An 18,928-nucleotide genomic window follows, 5' to 3' on the forward strand; every position below is an offset into this window, starting at 1 on the left:
AATTGAAGAAGTAATCAAAAGACTACCAACTAAGAAAAGCCCAGGACCGGATGGGTATATAGCAGAGTTTTACAAAACCTTTAAAGAAGAATTAATACCAATACTTTTCAAGTTATTCCAGGAAATAGAAAAAGAGGGAGTCCTTCCAATTTCATTCTATGAGGCCAACATCACATTGATTCCGAAACCAGACAAAGACACCTCAAAGAAAGAAAACTACAGACCAATATCTCTGATGAACCTAGATGCAAAAATCCTCAATAAAATTCTGGCAAATCGGATACAAAGACACATCAAAAAAATTGTGCACCATGATCAAGTAGGATTCATCCCTGGGATGCAGGGATGGTTCAATATACGGAAATCAATAAATGTAATTCACCATATCAATAGACTTAAAGATAAGAACCATATGATCATCTCGATAGACGCAGAAAAAGCATTCGACAAAGTACAGCATCCCTTTATGTTCAAAACATTAGAAAAACTAGGGATAACAGGAACTTACCTTGATATTGTAAAAGCTATTTACGCTAAGCCCCAGGCTAGCATCATTCTGAATGGAGAAAAATTGAAGGCATTCCCCTTAAAATCAGGAACAAGACAGGGATGCCCTCTATCACCACTTTTATTCAATATAGTTCTCGAAACACTGGCCAGAGCAATTAGACAAACGAAAGAAATTAAAGGCATAAAAATTGGAAAGGAAGAACTTAAATTATCACTATTTGCAGATGACATGATTCTATACCTAGAAGACCCAAAATGGTCTACAAAAAAACTACTAGAACTAATAAATGAATTCAGCAAAGTGGCAGGATATAAAATCAACACGCACAAATCAAAGGCATTTCTGTATATCAGCAACAAAACCTCTGAAATGGAAATAAGGAAAACCACTCCATTCACAATATCCTCAAAAAAAATAAAATACTTGGGAATCAACCTAACAAAAGAGGTGAAAGATTTATACAATGAAAACTACAGATCCCTAAAAAGAGAAGTAGAAGAAGATCTTAGAAGATGGAAAGATATACCCTGTTCATGGATAGGCAGAACTAACATCATCAAAATGGCGATATTACCAAAAGTCCTCTATAGGTTTAATGCAATGCCAATCAAAATTCCAATGGCATTGCTTGTAGAAATAGATAAAGCAATCATGAAATTCATATGGAAAAATAAAAGACCCAGAATAGCAAAAGCAATTCTAAGCAGGAAGTGTGAATCAGGTGGTATAGCAATACCAGATTTCAAACTATACTACAGAGCAATAGTAACAAAAACAGCATGGTACTGGTACCAAAACAGGCGGGTAGACCAATGGTACAGAATAGAGGATACAGAGACTAATCCACAAAGTTACAACTATCTTATATTCGATAAAGGGGCTAAAAGCATGCAACGGAGGAAGGATAGCATTTTCAACAAATGGTGTTGGGAAAACTGGAAATCCATATGCAACAAAATGAAACTGAATCCCCTCCTCTCACCATGCACAAAAATTAGCTCAAAATGGATCAAGGACCTTGATATCAAATCAGAGACTCTGCGTATGATAGAAGAAAAAGTTGGCTACGATCTACATATTGTGGGATCAGGCTCCAAATTCCTTAACAGGACACCCATAGCACAAGAGTTAATAGCAAGAATCAACAAATGGGACTTACTTAAACTAAAAAGTTTTTTCACAGCAAGAGAAACAATAAGAGAAGTAAATCGGGAGCCTACATCATGGGAACAAATTTTTACCCCCCACACTTCAGATAGAGCCTTAATATCCAGAGTTTACAAAGAACTCAAAAAATTAGACAATAAGACAACAAATAACCCAATCAACAAATGGGCCAAGGACCTAAACAGACACTTCTCAGAGGAGGACATACAATCAATCAACAGATACATGAAAAAATGCTCACCATCTCTAGCAGTCAGAGAAATGCAAATCAAAACTACCCTAAGATACCATCTCACTCCAGTAAGATTGGCAGCCATTATGAAGTCAAATAATAACAAGTGCTGGCGAGGATGTGGGGAAAAGGGTACTCTTATACATTGCTGGTGGGACTGCAAATTGGTTCGGCCAATTTGGAAAGCAGTATGGAGATTCCTGGGAAAGCTAGGAATGGAACCACCATTTGACCCAGTTATTGCCCTTCTTGGTCTATTCCCTGAAGACCTTAAAAGAGCGTACTACAGGGATACTGCCACATCGATGTTCATAGCAGCACAATTCACAATAGCTAGACTGTGGAACCAACCCAGATGCCCTTCAATGGATGAATGGATTAAAAAAATGTGGCATTTATACACTATGGAGTATTACGCAGCACTAAAAAATGACAAAATCATGGAATTTGCAGGGAAATGGATGGCATTAGAGCAGATTATGCTCAGTGAAGCTAGCCAATCCCTAAAAAACAAATACCAAATGTCTTCTTTGATATAATGAGAGCAACTAAGAATAGAGTAGGGAGGAAGAGCAGGAAGAAAAGATTGACTTTAAACAGAGGCACGAGATGGGAGGGAAAGAGAGAGAAAAGTGGAATTGCATGGAAATGGAAAGAGACCCTCATTGTTATAAAAAACTACATAAAAGAGGTTGTGAGGGGAATTGGAAGAAAAATAAGGAGAGAAATGAATTACAGTAGATAGGATAGAAAGAGAAGATGGGGGGAGGGGGATAGTAGAGGATAGGAAAGGTAGCAGAATACATCAGTCACTAGTATGGCATTATGTAAAAATGTGAATGTGTAACTTATGTGATTCTGCAATCTGTATTTGGGGTAAAAATGGGAGTTCATAACTCACTTGAAACTATTGTTCGAAGTATGATATGTCAAGAGCTTTGTAATGTTGTGAACAACCAATAAAAAAAAAAGAATTAAGTTGTGACTTGTGCTAAATTAAACATATCTTTCTTAGAGCAACTAACATAAAATGTTAATAAGCTAATGGATTTTCAAGTATTTAAGCATGGGAAATTATGAGTCAGAATGTTTTCCATTCACTTGGGATGCCCATACTTCACAGTCCAGATCATTACTGGCAAGCCATCTATCACAATGTTGACTAAAGGTTTGATATATTTAGCCTATATAATTCACAATTCTGGCAAAACTCATGAAAGAACACTTATGCTTTCAGATTCCTGTCATGTAGGCTACAGGATGTTATTTAAACACAAAAACATGAAATTAAGCAGAATATTGCCATTGCTCAGACCCAATTTTGGTGTCATAATTTGATACATGGTTGCATAAAAATTCTCACAGAGGTAAGATAAGCATTACTTGACATCAAAGTTTGCATTTAATAGTCAGAGTAAGAGAAGGAAATGTAGAGAATATAAACCAAAGCACATACAGAAGAATTATATTTAAAAATAAGAGTATATGTATAAAATAAGATTATATATATATGTATAAATAGTTTTATACATCTTTGTATAAAACTATCTTTGCATTTTTTTCATATGCAAAGATAGAAAATTAACTATTTGATTTCAGTAAATCAAGGAAATAAACATGCATTTTTTATATTCTCAGAAAAATAAAATCCATGATTACCTATTCAAAATTTTGAATACAACTTATTCTCAATTTTTCTAAATTTCATTTGCTCATTCAAGATATTTTTCTGCTCTAAACACTTTTTGTCTTGAGATTGGTTACTCTTTTAGTTTTTCTTCTTCTGATGAAGTTTACAGACAGTACCTGACTTTCCTTCACATCTTTTCATTCATTCCTCTGCACCAGTACTTTATATCTGCTATACACATTAGCAGGCCAAATATAGTTATAAAAAAAGATGTTTTAGAGGGTCAAAACATAGGCTTGTGGGCTAGGTAAGATTAGGAAACTATCTGGGCTAGGTGTGGTGTCACACACTTCTAAACTCAGTAACTCAGGAGGCAAAGGCATAAGAGTCACAAAATTGAGGCCAGCCTCAGCAACTTAGTAAGACTCTGTCTCAAAAAAAAAAATCAGGGATGTCGATGTAGAATTCCCTGGGTTCAATTTCCAGTATCGTGAGAGGTACATGGGGCAAACAAACAAAAACTAGAAAAGACTAACAGATTTAAACAGTTATTCCAATATAAAATAACCAGAATATTAAAAGGAATAAAAGATTCTTCTCTTACCTCAGAGTTTTAATGAAAATCATAATCTTAGGACAATAATGTTGTAAGAGCCCAAGAATGCAAATGATAACAGCTATAAGATGGGTATGAGGATCCAGTTACTACCTCTCCTACACACACTACATAAGAAATACTAAGCCTTTCTCTTTCCAGAGAGAGAAGAGAAAACTGGAGAGACCTCTCCCTCTTTATGTATACATAACATACATTGAAATGTGACTCTCAGGGCTAAAGCCTGTGAAAAAAATATTAAGACAAAGAGATTCCAGCATTTGATTGTGTGTCTGATATAGGGTAGATATACTAAATCTTGCCACACTAGCTAGAAACTTCTTTTTTCCATTCACTCCTTCTTTCCATCTTTGTCATTTTATCACTGCTTTTTCAACTTTAATTTCCCTGTGCCATGTAACCTAACATGTTCACAATTTCCAGAAATTAGGCACTTATGTTTTTGGGAAACCATTTCACTGTTTAATTGCTCTCTTAACAAAAGAGCAACCCTTACAACTGCTGAGTCCTCTTCTATTGTTCAGTTCTACAACTCTCTATATACTCCCAAAAAAGTATTTTCACAAAATATAACCAAAATCAACACTGTGACTCCAAGATAAGAGCATGCCTGATGCAATGGGAATCCCTGAGCTGGACTTATTGCCTCACATGTTTTAAAGGTTTGTAAAAAACTTTAAATTTTATTAACATGCCAAAATTAACCTAGATATCTTTGCTTACTTTGGATCCAATACTCTTTAAACATTGGTTTCTTTTCACTAAACAATATATATTTCAAATTTCACATGTCCAAAATAAACTGTAAACACAACCATCAACCCACATACACACATATATACAAACATGCATCTCAAAACAAACAAAAAAAACAAACAACAACAACAACAAAACAGTCTCATCATTTCAAGAAAAGTTCTATCCTATTGGTGGATCAGGCCAGAAATCCTAAGTGTTATCCATGGCTTCTTGCCATTACCATATCAAAAAATTATTGATTCTAGTTTTGAATTACAGCAATAACTGACACTGCTACACAAATTGAGGTAAATCTAAGTATAACCTACACAACAAGAATATAAATGTTTTATTTTGCACAATGAACTTTTAGTCAAATTTTCAGATTTTTTATAGGAACCTCTGGTGGTGTAGAACACATCTGAAGCCATCTGATTTTTGCCTGCAAATCATTTGGGCAGCAGTAAAAGTAAAATGCCTTTCTATCTTTAGCCAAAACTGGATTTTTTTGCCAGTCTTCTACATAAAAGAAGAAAAAGAAAAACAATATGAGAAAAAAATTATCAAGAGTCTGAAGAAAGTTCAGCGAGAAAAGTGAAAAGAATAATTAGGCTGATGCAGAAGAGGAGCATGGTGTGTAGACCTGGGTTGGAATCCCAGCTCATCAGTTGTGCCCTTGGTAAGTTATCAGCTCTAATCTGTTGTGAGGATTGTAAGGGAAACTAATTATACTTGCCTCAGAAACCAATTGGAGGAATTAAAGAAGTTATGTTTCAAGAGGTCCTCAATATATAATAGCCACTAAAATTATTAGTAGGCTTTTTAAGTAATTTTTCAAGTTGGAAAATAAGACTTACTGTTTTTCTTTAAACTGAAAAAAATTACCTGTAAGCTTAAAATCTCAACATGAGATATGATTAACAAGTAGTAGGAGTGGAGAAGAGGTTCCTCTCCCGGGGCAAAAATCTCTCACTCTTGAACAAACTGACTGAGGAAGTTTAAAGCTGATGCAATGTTTCAATGTGTAGGAGACTTCCAGCCAAATATTCCTATTGCCATCCAATGGAGCTGGTGAAGTATGCTGTGTTCACAACTCTGACTATATCACAAGGTAAGAAAATGATGAAAGAAGTACATAAGACAAAGAAGAACCATTTCACACTTTGGAATGGCTCTCCAACCCTGGGTGTCTATGGAAAGAGAAAGAGACACTGGAATTTTTTATTCTTATATAGGGGACCCACAAGGGGAAGTTCCATGGAACATTTTGTCCCAAAAAGGGCAAAGAGATAAGATTACTAAGGAACAGGAGTGTGTAACTCAACCCCACTGAGAGATTCCCAAAACTGGAACCACACCTCATTATTCGAGTGGTGGTAAAAGTCCAATATATTGTGGGGCACAATAACTGTTCAGTACCCCTTACTCAGAACTTAAATGTGTGTACTGTCCAGAGTGGTTCCCAACATCTTTCAGGCTAAAAAGTACCTCTCTTGGTATAGAACACATCTGATGACATCTGACTTTTGCCTGTCAACCATATGAGCAGGAGCAATGCAGGACTCTCTTTCCATCTTCAATTAAAAGCAGAATTTCATTAGAAATAAAAAGCTATATGTCTTTGAGTAATATATAAACTTGTAAAAAATGTCATGCATATACTTATTTATAATATCTTACACAGCTGGCCATGGTGAAACATGCCTGTAATCCCATTGGCTCAGGAGGCTGAGATAGGAGGATCACAATTTCAAAGACAGCCTCAGGAATTGCAAGGCCCCAAGCAATTCAGTGAGACCCTATCTCTATATAAAATACAAAAAAGGGGTCGGGTTGTAGCTCAGTTATTGAGTGCCCCTGAGCTCAATCTCCAGTAACTCTGAGTGGTATTTTTCAGAACATTTCTATAAAACACTGCACTGCCATTTGCTCAGCCTGACAATTTTCTAAGACAATGAGATATTCTCTTTCTTTCCTTCCTTCCTTCCTTCCTTCCTTCCTTCCTTCCTTCCTTCCTTCCTTCCTTCCTTCCTTCCTTCCTTCCTTCCTTCTTGTTTAACCCAAACAAAAAAGGCATCTCTTATGATTGAATTTGACATAAAGTGTATATCAAAATTACTTTTCATAAAAATAAAAGTGATAGCAGTTATCACATTTTCTAAGGTAATTAGTACTTTTAGAATTTTTAAATATGACTTTTGCATATATTTCAGGTTTGTTTTCCTGTTTCAATAACCAAAAATAGAAATATTTTCTAAATAAGCTTAAAAATACTCTAGATTCAAACAGTATTTGGAGGCCAAGGTGGACAAATGGCCAAACTGGGCTTAAATAAGAGATTCCATTGGTGATCAGTTAGGGGAGTAAAAAAGTTTATGCCACTGTTACTTTCATAATTTTAATTAAAATCTATTAAGCAAATTGTCTTCAAATTTCTGCTTTGAACAATAAAACACAACAAAATCTTCTTACACTTACATAAAAATTCTTCACCTAAGTTAAGCCACTTGGCTGCATAAATATATTTTAATCCAAGCTTTCATGATTATTTTGAAAATTATTATTTTTAAAACCTTTATATTCAGAATATTGTCTTTAGATTAAAAATACATTTTTTTAAAAATGTATACCAAATATTATTGTTATCAACTTAAATCTCAAAATAAAGAAAACCTGTCTAGCATTATAAAAATATCTTGAATGTGAAATAGGCAAGAACACCTTAAAATAATGCTTAACTAATCACAAAGTGACTATTCTGTAATAGATTGCCACTAATTAGACAAAAGTAAATAAAACTGATAAGATAAAAGAATAAATACAAATAAGCAGTGATTACTGATTTATCATTAGAGAAAGTAATATCAAACACAACTCAATTTAAAAAAAAGGAGGGAAAGCCCACAGTTGTACAAGTCAACAACAGGCCTGGCCAAAGCAATACTAAAGCTAGACCCAATTCAGGGATAACAGTGACACCCAAACATCCATCGAAGAACAGAACAATGAGCTGCAAAGAATAATGTTACATGGGCACTGGCTGAAGAATAACCAAGCTATTCTCAAAATAGCTCTTCATTAAAGACTGAGTTAGGACTCTTAAATGAGGATATTCTTTTCAAATTATTGGTAATTTTAAATTTTAATTTTTATTGGTTCACTTAATATGCAAGTGGTGCCAGCAGGTATAATCAATTGTATTTGAAGCTTTAGTATTTAGAGCAACCTACATTCTAAGGACACAGAGAAGCCCAAGAAAATGTCATGCAAACATGGAGAGAGAAGATAGCAATCTACATCTCAAAGAATGGGCCTCAAAGGAAATCATTCCAGCAAGTATCTTGATATAAAAATTCAAGAATTAGGACAAATAAATATCTGTGTAGCTCCATCTATTCATTGTCTTATGAGATCCCTATGACACTGATGCAGCTCATTAGGATACACATAAACTGTCCCTGCCCCTTGGCTGAATGAATGTACAATTGGATCAAATCATATTCCAACAGCATTAAAAGGCTACCTGCTGCAAAAAAGAAATTCTTACTAGAATTTCTGAAGGCATTCAAGGACATAGCTTCTTACCGGATGGGGCTATAGAGAATTGTTTTCGTGTATGGCACAGTCATAAAACAATATAGACTACATTTACCTCCTTTGTTTGTGTAACTCTCACTTCTCATTGTGTCAAAACTTTCCTGGTAAGGATGTTCATATATAAGTCTCATCAAAGGACTAGAAGGCCAGTGTAATTGACTGGTACATGGGCTACCTGGAGCAGGTAGTTAAAACAACAACAGTAGCAACAGAAAAGAACTACTCAGTGCCCAATAAACACTGACAATGATGTGAAAATGATTTCTCTGCTATTTCTTCACATATGTAATCTGAAGATTTACATCTATTATATTGTCAGGGAGAATAATACAGTCTAGAATTCTTTTGGAATGGGCATGTAGATCATTCAAGTGGTAAAATTCTTAGAGTTTAGAAGATTCCCCATCTTGGGTATTTGTTCTGCATATTCTGTCCATCTCCAGTTTTTTTTTTCTCCAGATGAGACAATTCTCCAGAAGGCTTAGCTAACCTCACACCATAGATATCATTGTGAGTTTTCTGGTGCACTTGCTCTTTTCCCAGAAGACAGAATTAACAAGTAGCTTTCTTATGGTATACAAGGGGCTTGGCAAAAAGTTTGTAAGACATGTAGGACAATAATTAATACTGGCTGTTTCCAAAGATGACACTCCCACTGAAAATATTTATACACAGATTAGAAATAGATGAATATATGCATAGACTTCCACACATTGGATTACAGAATAAGGTCTTTGGATAGTTATTTCAGTAAAGAAACTACAATCCAATATTTAAATATCCTCCCTACCACCCATGTCATGATATAACCTAATTCTGCCATTGCAGGTGCCCCTCAATTACTGCATTCCCCCCCACACACACAGAGAAGGGGAAGGTCAAAAAAACTTTGCAGCTGTGATCCCAGATGAGGACTGGCCTGGATTGGTCTTCTCTGAACTGCTCCCTTTTAGCCATAAATGCCTTCTGATAAATATGCATAGGTCCTGGTGTGAAGGCTGAGCCAACATGCAAATGTGCTCTGGACATTTTTGTGCCTAGAATTCTGGAAGTTTTGAATACATTATGAAAACATCCTTTTATATTGTGCATCTCCCTTTAAATGAGATGAATAATGCACCCTCTCTCAAATGTGTGTGCCTGGTTACCAGAGTTCTAAGTTCTGTTTGGTTCTAATGCTAAAAAATTGAGGTTGATTTCAAAGCTTCATTACCTGGGCCACTTCCTATAATAAGACTATCACAAAGCATTCTTTGGAGTGCTGACTTTTCATTTTTTATATGTTTAAAAATACACAAATGAATATGGCCTTTCAGTCTCTTGGAAAGTTGTCAATACATCTTGTAAAAGAACTGTAAGGCCAGTGGAGTTGACTGATACATTGACTACAGGTAGGGGGTTAGGTAGCTAAAACAAAAACAGTAAAAACAGAAAAGAAATATTCAGTGCCCAATAAACACATTGCCTTTTGCCCACATTGGTGAAAACTTCCAGCAGGCTTGACAGGCGCCCTGTAGTAGACTTGGACGTGGATGTCAGCATTAGAGCCTGATTTTTGTCTAACTGGTTTAATCTGGAGGCAGAATAAGAAGATCAGCACAGAAGAGACATCAGAGAGCACAGACGTGTAAAATCCAGCTGTCCCTGGGCTCCCTTGCTCACTGGTGAGCCATTTTTGAGAGAAATACCTGTGGTGGCCACATGATGGAAGCTTTCCACAGACCAAGGCAAACCTGGGCATTCTTTCTGGCTCCGGCCACTCACCTGGATCCTGGGACCTGGGTGTTCACCTGCCTTCCTACAAAAGTCAAAAAGGCCCTGCCCAGGGATGCATCCTTTGTTGCAGCTGGACATTCTGTACTTTACAAAGGAAAAAAACAGCATTACAAACTTCTCACCTCTGCCTGCTTGTTTTGATCTGATTCAAAAGAGAGCTCTGTATCTTGCTCCCCAAATATCAGGAGTGCCAAAAGTCATATAATACAGACAAGACTTTATTGTTAAAAGATGGTCAAGGGTCTCTCTCTTCAAGGAAAAAAAAATATTTGACTTTCATTGTGAATCCAGGGAAACTAATTCCAGATTTTCCTAATTCTATATATATCTCCATGTATGTGCCATTAAGTAAATATATAATCAAGCACACTGCTCCTCTCTGCCCTAGTTAAATGTGGAGGGCCTTGAGATTATCTCCTCATTTGTATCCCTTCACCTGTATATCAATGCAGCAGGGGTGCAGTCCCTTCTTCTCCTCTTTATAGCATCCTGAACTTCTACCTTTCTTTCAAGCCTGAATATCTTTGGCAGACTCCACATAGGGAGAGATTCAGAAAATTCTGAAATGAACCTAAAGACATTTAATCATTAGGCTATGATGCTATCAATTTTGTTTCATGCTCCTATTCACTATTTTTTAATTTACTTTATTTTAGTTGTTATTCTTAAGTATACATGACATAGAATCCATTTTGATAAAATTATACAAGCATAGAAATTCTTATTTACAACTCATAATTATTTGGAGCTGGGGATATAGCACATTGGTAAAGTGCTTGCCTCACATGTAAACACCAGGGTTCGATCCTCAGCACCAGAAAAATAAATAGTGATATTTTGTCCAGTTAAACAATAATTCATAATTATCCTAATCATGAATTTCATTATTGTAGGTGGACATGATGGTGGAATTCATTTATATATTTTCATATGCATACAACCTAACTTATTTTAGATTCATTCTACTGTCTTTTCTATTCCTATCTATTCTACCTTTCTTGAAGGCTTCTTTGAATAATCTACTGAACTTTTTCCCTTTTCTCTCTCATTTATTGTGGTTTAGCCTCCACATATCAGCAAAAACATTCCATCTATGTTTTTTTTTGGGGGGGATTTGCTTGTTTCACTTAGAATGAGAGTCTCCATATCCATTTAATTACTGGGAAATGTCATAGAGTCATTCTTCTTTATGGCTGAGTAATATATTATTGTTTATATATACAACAGTTTCTCTATCCATTTATCAGTTGATGGATATCTAGCTTGGTTCCATAACTCAACTCTTATGAATTGTGTTGCTATAAACATTGATGTGACTGTGTCACTGTATTATGCTGATATCAAGTCCTGATATCAAGTTGTATATATTTATATATATGCTGAAGAATGTGATAATTGGTTCAAAAGGGGGGTTAAATATTAGGTTTTTTTTTTTGAATCTCCACATTGTATTAGAGAGAGGTTACACAAATTTGCAGTCTCACTACAATGTTTGAGTGTTTCCTTTTTTCTCACATCCTCACCAAAATTTGCTTTTACTTATATCCCTGATAATTGGCATTATAATTGAAATGGTAGATATAATTGGAATTGGTAGCTCAGTGTAGTTTTAATTTGCATTTCTATAATTGCTAGAGGTGGTGCCTTCTCAGTGTTTTTGACATTTGCTTCTCAGTAAGAGCATCTATGGAATTTTGGGGGCTAGTTTTGCTTTATTTATAAAGTGGGGACAAGTTTTCACTTGAAAGATTGACTAGGAAGCTTAAGACACATGACCATGAGTCCAGGGATGACTTGTACACTGTTGTCATGACTATGATTATGGAAAAAATTAATATAGGGCGAGAAGAGGGAAAAGAGGAGGGAGCAAGAAAAAAATGAAAAGTATTGGGGCCAAAAACCACACCTTTCTCAATGAAGTGTAGGTGAATCGAAACCAGGCCTGGTCCTCAGATCTTGAGGAGAGGGATGGGCCATTTCTCCAAAGAACAGTTCCTTAGCTAAGCCAAGCTGAGACTGGTACCAATGTACCCAAGATGCTCACAACTATGGTGTGCCATGTATCTCTGGAAGTCACAACTTGAGGTAAGTACCCTCTTGAATTTTCAAGGTTAAATTAATGCAGCCACCTCTTTGGGGCACATTTGTCCAGGAGCTGATCTTAATGCTGGTACAGACTCTTGGCCATGGTAGACAAGATGCACACTCCTCTAGTATTTTCTGGTCAGTACAGGTAGCAGCCCCAACAAGGAAGGGGACCACACCTCTAGTTTCATCTCAGTGTTAACAAGCAGCATGTCAAAATATGGCCTTACACAGTGCTGATGAATGAACTTCCTATGGGATCCTGGTGAAAAAGGTGGGCAGCAAGAAGAGAGACAGAAAAACAGACATAGAGAACTGTGCCTGTGGCACTTGGAAGGTGCTAGTGACCTTGAGTTCTCTTACAATACCTGAGAAGGGACAAGATGTAAAAGGTTAACCTGTGAATAGTCATCCTGAATTTTAAACCCTCTCAGGTCAGGGTCAGGGCTCAACCCCCAATCAACACTGACACATTCATTCTCATAGGAATGTCCATTCCAAGCCTTAAAATTTAAAAAAAAATTCCTCAAGACCACGTGCACTCTGCAAAATACAGTGTCATTCTTCTTGGTGTGGCAACTCCTATGAAGAAGGACAGGTTTGGCACCTGGATGAGCTTCCTAGCATAAATTCCTAGGGACAGCTGTACAGGACATGCAGGCCAGAGTTGGGTGTCCCAGGCAACTCTGAGGCACTGTGTGGAAACAGGGATTATACTTCGGTCATATATTTCTATATTTGTATGCAGTAGCCCAGAAGTTCACTAGGACCACAATAGTTGAAACATTTTGCTTAAGAAATGCAGCATCAATTAGCATGGTAGTAATCTCATCACACATGCAATTAACTATTTTTTTTTACATATGAACATTATCTGAATTAAAGCATCCATATTTTAAAACCATCATTCTTAAGTCTGCATAAGAGCTTGTAGAATAGTCGCACCATAGATACCCAGCCATATTGCTATTTTGGATGATTGGGTTCCTTATAGTTTTTAGCTATTCTAAAAATAATCTGTAAAATATAAACATCGTATCCCAAATAATAAAACTAGAAGTGAGTGTAGAGGAAGTATTCTTGGTTGGGGAATTTCTGTTCTCTCCCATCCCTTTTCAACAAGACCACACTTTCTTGGAATTCTAGGTTTTTGGGAGAATATCTGTCCTTAAATTATTTGGACCTCTTCTCCTTAGACTCTTTGTGTCTCTCACCCATACTCAGCTTTATTTATGGTGTAGTTGTACTGAGTTTGAGCAGGTGGGATGCATTGACCCCTTAAGGATGACCCTTAACCAGCACTGAGAGAGGAGCCAGACTGAAACCCAGTTGTGAAACAGGGCTTAGAAGAAGGGAGCTGAGTGGCCAAGTATGAGAGAAAGAACTTAAGCCACAACCTGACTTCTTGAAGACACAATGACTTCATATTGCTTTCTGAGACAGAGGAAATGTACTTAATGTGTAGCCTTCTGGTTTATGCAGTCACACGAAGCCTTTTCCATCCACAGGATGAAAAGTCTTGGAGTCTTCAGGATGAGGGCAAGGTGTGGTGGGGATCTCTAGATCCTTTTGTTTTCCCAAGTATTTATTTCTATTTCTATAGGATCATTAGATTCTAGGAGGTCATGTGGTTCATCTACTAGGTGAGAGAAAGTCATTATGACTACATGGCTGTTCCACAGAGAATAAACAATTTTAGAATGAGAAGTTTGCACACTATGTCCTTAGAGAAAGGAGATTAATTTCATTTGGGATAGAAATAATATCAGTTGAATAAAAGAAAACCTTGTGCAAGGAATCAGAGGATATTGATCAAATACAGCTCTGTCACAGCTGTTTGTGCAAGATAGTTAGAACAGGTCCCTGAGGACTGACTTTTTTCTCTTCACAGTGACTAGTATTTGTTCTTAATCTCAAAGCCCTTCTTGATTTTGGGGTTGGTGGCCTCTGTGTATTCCCCTGAAAATTGGTCTAAGACAGACATTTGTGCAGCAGGTAGACAAAGGAAAATTGGGAAAAGATGTTCATGGCCTAGCACTGCCTGGCTTCCTGGATACATCCTGCAAACCTGGTCACTTCTTCCCAGGACACTTAAAGCAATAATCACACTAAAGGTAAAATGGGAGTTATAACATGATACAATGTTTAGGCAAAATAGTGCTGGAAGAAAGCAAGGACCCTGAAGAAATTTATACACCTATAAAAGTATGTGTTCAGAAACTAGGGGTGCAGTGGCCAGGACCTAGAGCCTGAGGATAAGGTGTGGAGACTTGGCCACATTTGGGGTAGGATAACCTGGCATCCTGGTTTACAGGAGCTGGTAGTTCCTTAGCCTTGCTGTCAGAGTGCAGAGGAAATTGCAGGAATGAAAAAATGCATGTGGAGAGGGAGCATAGGGGTCATTTGTGTTCTGGTGTGACCTGGTAGCTCTAATTTTCCAAATTGATTCTGAAGACCCCACTTCAGTTGTGGGATGATATTGAATGAACACATGACTAGCCTTTCATTTAATCCTTTTATGGACTTTTAAAGCTAATTTTTATTTGAGGCCAGCATTACTCATTTTGATTTAAAACTGCCACAAACACTTAAGGTTTTGAGGACATTTCTGTAAGTATAACAGGTAAGTTGACTTAAGAAAAATAAGTGATCAAAAAACAATACTAATGCCAAAATTCCAAAAAGTTATGTGGAAATATATATGTGTATTAACCACTAGAAAATATTAGTAGGCAGGAAGCCTCCCGAACTCAGGAACAAATTTACCAGTACAGGGTCTATGTGAAGTTCTATCAGGGAATCTTTATCTTTCCTGCTTCCCCTCTTCCTCCTCTATGTCTATGATAATCTTCTTGTACTTGATGGAGAGTAACCTTGAGCTGGGAGGTCAAGACTGATTCAAAACAGTCTGGATTTGTATTCATATTCAGGTCTACCACTTTCAAGGCCAGTGGCCTTTTACAGGAAGTTTAATTCCCTCTGAGTTCTGGTCTCCTCATCTATGAGATGGGGATATCCTGAGCCCTGAGTGCTTGGACAGTGTCTTGAACTAACACAGATTCTCAGCTCCACATGTAGACAATGGCTTCCCTGAAGATCAGAAGGGAGTCTGATGTGTTATTTGTCTCCAGTGTCTGCTTTCTCTTCTTCCAGAAGTTGCTTGTGTTTTTTCCTGGGAATCCCCTTCTGCATTCCACTCCATGTGGGGTGAGTCAGACAGGTTACCCAGACCAGGAAGTCATAGCATGAAGCCCCCTGAAAAAGAGGCTCTTAACCTGCCAAGTTGGTTTGAGCTGGTCCAGACATACTGTTCTAGAGGGCCACAAATAACTGTAGAAAGTGAGCATGGAAAGCTTATTGCCAACTATGGCTCAGGAAAGGCCCTGAAATGAAATGGGAAGTGAGAGGTGAAAAGACCCTGGTTTCTGAAATCAGCTATGCCTCAGTCAGAACTACCCACAGATACTTTACTTGTAAAAGAAAACAAATTTGGGGCCAGGTGCAGTAGCACATGACTGTAATCTGAGTGGCTCTGGAGGCTGAGGAAGGAGCATCCTGAGTTCAAAGCCAGCCTCAGCAATAACATGGTATTAAGCAACTCTGTCTCTAAATAAAATACAAAATATTTTATTTTTGCTCAGTGGATAAATTAACTCTGAAAGTGTTTTTTGTTTGTTTGTTTTACTGTATTATATATACATGTTTTTCAGTGAACATACATTTATAACCAATAATTTGTTTCTAGTTTCAGGCAAATTATTTTTTTTACTAGGTCTGCAATGCATATTAAGAACCACATCAACTGAGATACATTTCTTGAGTAGAACAAGTAGAACCAGGTTTAGATTCAAGTTTCTTGAGTGTCCCTCGAGCAGGGATAACTTCTGATTGGCTACATGTACTAGTGGTTTGAATAGGCTGAACAGAATTTGTAGGTGGAGATCAGATCACTGCTTATTTCTAAACTAAGAGTGGTTTATTGAGCCAAGCATTTACCAGAGCCCCTTATGCTGGAGATACAGCATGAAACTGATCCTCTGATAAAATTCTTCTGTTTGTCTAGTGCACAGGTTTACCATTTTTTTTTTTTGGTCAGTTTCTAGCATAAAACACCTCACATGCAAATGTTTATGTGAAAGTGATGAAAATGTGCATGGATCTTGTGGAGACATCTCATACCTGGCCTCACATGCTGTGGATGATGACCATTCTAACCTCATTGGTTATTTGGATGCAGCAGTGGGAACCAAAGGTTTTTGCTGCACAAGAACTGGGCTCAACCATATCTCCTGGTAGTCCTAACAACTAGAGTGTGAGGAAAAATACAGTCACATCATTTAGCTTTATCTTAGCTGATCTTAGCTCTATCTTTTGGCTTTTTCTGAAAGAGCTGGGGACTACAACTCTGTAAACCTTGAAAGTGTAGCTGGAGCAAGCTTAATGTAGAGCATGAGAACTTTTTAAATGTTTAATGATACAAGGTTGGTGACTTCATGTAAACTGAAACAGTAAGAAGGCCCCCCTTCAAACTCTAATTCTTGTAACTAAGTCAGAAAGATTTCAGACATTTCACTCAGAATAACAGGCATTTGTTTATTGAAGGGATAAACAAGGAAAGGTGACACTCTCATAGAAGATAATAGGTCCTCTGAGAAAGGAGAGACAGTGTGCCTTTCATGAAATCCACTATCCCAGGGAAGTTTCTAGAGTCCCACCCAGGCCTACCATTTGACTTTGAACTGACAGCTAGATACCATCAGACTGTCAAGTCCCCACTACTGTGATAACTTTAGGTCACCTTGGCTAACGCAACTGATTCTCACTGGATTCTTAACCATAAATTCTTGCAGATTTTAGAGTTAGGAAAAAATATTTTTATCTCTCTGGGTTTCAGAATCTAGTATGTGGAAAGAGTCACAAAAGTTCCCTTCTTAAGGGTAACATGGGTTCCTCTTATGGACATTATTTTATATCTGATTTTCTCCTGCAGATAACAGATAGTTTACTGAGGCACTTAAGGCAGGCAGGGTTGCAGGTTAATTTCTTCATGAAAAGGAAAGCATGTGAGGGTCAGCACAGTGAACCCCACATTATAGAATTATTCCCTGAACCTCATGCTTTCACCACTCACATCTGTCCCCTATCATTTAGCTAAAAGTAGTTTAGCCTAAGTCATACTATAGTTGATCCTGGGTTCCAAAGACTGGCCCCCAAACAAACATCAGTTTTACCAGAGAACTGGATAGAAATGTGGATTCTCAGGTTGCAGCTCAGCCTTATTATACGAGACTCAGAGTGGCTCACAAATCTTAATTTTTATGATCCATTCAGTTGCATGTTTGGGGCTTAAAATCTGTACTCTGATTTGGTCTCTCCTCCAAGAACAATTTTTTTTTCACCACTTTACACAAAAAAAGTTATTATGACCTCACTAACTTATACCTTAATAACCTGTATCCAAAATTGTCTAGTTTCAGCCATGGTGGACAGAACCTGAGATCCAAGGGGCTGGGCGCATGGATCTTTACTGCTGAGATGTTCAGTGAATCCTGTTGCAATGACCCTAGTAAGACCTTCAGCCACAACACCCATAGGTAAGATTCAAATCCCTGTAAACATTTTAACCTTTACTTCTCTTCCAGAGATTAAAGATTTTGGATCATGATGTGCAGATCCCCACAGTTGCCCGATAAGACCACTAGATGGCGAGCCAGTTTTTTTTTTTTTTTTTTTTTTTTTTTGTGCCAGTGGAGGGCACTCTGCAGGTGGCTGGGGGCTTCTCTTGGTTTCTCCCATCAGAGTCCCTGAAGTGTCGCTGTGCTGAGGTAGGTTTTACTGCAGATTCCAGGAAGTGATATGAAGCCAGGGTCTTTGACTACAGTACTACTATAGTACTGTAGCAGGAAATTTATTTAGAATGTTATAGGTCCTTCTCCCTATACAGGACAGGCTATTTCCCCACAGCCTGAAGTCCTGGTGGTGGCAGAGATATGGTCACAGACCCTTATAATACCAATCTGGAGGAGAAAAGTGGAGACAATATTTTCTTCTCCTGAAAAGTATACTCTGGTTTTATGAACACCCAGAACATATGGCCTGCCTTTTTGATGCTTTAAGGTGTTTATAAGAAAAGTAACTCAGAAGGTGGGAAGATATCTTGAATTTGAATCCTGGGTCCAAGCCTAGCTCTACTCCAGACTATTGTGGACTTTATCTGCTAATGTACCTCTTCTGCAACCCATGTTTACAACAATGGTGGAAGAGACTGTATGCAACAGGAACAGTGCCTACACAATTCCCACATTCCAGGTGAAGAGCCCCTCCTTCCCTCCACCTCTGGAAGCCTTTTGTGTTTCCCAGCACTAAGATGGGGAATGCCTAACAGAAAGCAGGGGATTTGGTGCCTCCACATGACCAAGACCAAGTGGTACAGGTTACAGATGTAGTTGCTCTGGCCTTTTTGAGGAGATTTATAGATTTGCCATTGTTGTAAGAGTGCCTTGGGTTTGTTTTAATCATATATAGGAGATGCACATAAACACACACATTGTCACAGAGAGCTACAGTTTTCTATAA

This window comes from Ictidomys tridecemlineatus, chromosome 7 (genome assembly GCF_052094955.1).
Source record: "Ictidomys tridecemlineatus isolate mIctTri1 chromosome 7, mIctTri1.hap1, whole genome shotgun sequence".
Lineage (NCBI taxonomy): Eukaryota > Metazoa > Chordata > Mammalia > Rodentia > Sciuridae > Ictidomys > Ictidomys tridecemlineatus.